Source organism: Rattus norvegicus, chromosome 12, assembly GCF_021556685.1.
Source record: "Rattus norvegicus strain SHRSP/BbbUtx chromosome 12, alternate assembly SHRSP_T2T, whole genome shotgun sequence".
NCBI lineage: Eukaryota > Metazoa > Chordata > Mammalia > Rodentia > Muridae > Rattus > Rattus norvegicus.
Window position 1 is genome coordinate 24793018 of NC_141545.1, and position 1255 is coordinate 24794272.

The following is a 1255-nucleotide window of genomic DNA, read 5'->3' on the forward strand; positions in this document are numbered from 1 at the left end:
ATCAGGCATGAGAGAGGGCAGCCTACATAGCCAGCTTCAGGGAAACGTGGACAAGGCAGCCTATGCCAGGAAAGTAAGGAAATGGGATGATGCCTCTGCACATGCTACTCAGAGATAATAATGTCACTTCCTCTGATACAATCATGTCTTCCTGCCCTTCGGGGAGCTGATGTCACTGTGTCCTGGGGAAGGGTAGGATGAACCTACATAGAACAAGCACTGAGGCCCCACAGCCTCTGCTCCCACCTCTCATGTCTTCACCCAAGTCACAGGCTAGCTGTGTCCACTATCAGACATGTCCAAGGCCTTATGTCTTGAGTGACACATGACTGCTCTGAGCCTTCTTTGCTCTAATTCCAAAGAAAGTTCTGGAATGACTTTCCAAAGAAAGTAAAAATAACTAGAGGGAGTCACTGAGGAGCTTTGTGGAAAGAGCCTCCTCAGAGGCTGCACTGAGCCAGCCGATGGAAGTCTTTGTGAGGAAAGGAAGACTATAATAACTCAATGTGACTAACATCCAGTCAATCAGCCATGTGACTGTCATGTGACTTGTGCCAGGGCTTCTGTGATCCTTGCTATCCTGTTATGAGTGACTGTTATGTTGGTGGATAGAGAGAGGAATGGGATGCTGGTAGAAAGGCTTCTTTAAAAATTTGACTAGATTTAGAGTCATTGTCCTCTTGCCCAGGGAAGTTGGAGACTCGACCACAGGGAGCAGGCCAAGTCAAAAGAGAGTCAACCAGGACTTGGTTCTGCCGGGGCACTGTGAGGGGCACCTAAAAGACACAAAAATGCCAAAGCACAGCTGGGGTGCAGGGAGAGGGAAGGAGGAGAATGGTAAGGGGAGGTGATTGTGCTAGGGGGACTGAAAGTGTTTTCTCATCACCGCCTTCTTCATTATGTCTGAAGTGGTTAAGAGACTGACCACTTCATTATGTGAGATTATTAGAGAGACACAGTAACCATCATGGTGGGAGACATAATACAGAAGAGATTGAGATGGAGAGGGAAGGAATAGAGGAAATATAGAGGAAAGGGGCAGAGTGATTAACAAGCCACTTAGGAAATGGAGTAGAGTAGATAAGGCAGACAGTCAAGGTGGAAGAGAAGAGAGCCAACCATACCAAGGACTAGGACATGTCTCCCAGCCAAAAATGCAGGCCCAAGAGCCCTGTTATGTTGTCAGTAACCACAAGAGCGGATCTTCTGCAATATGGGAAAAGCAGAAGCCAGATCAATAAGGAAGTTGCTGGCC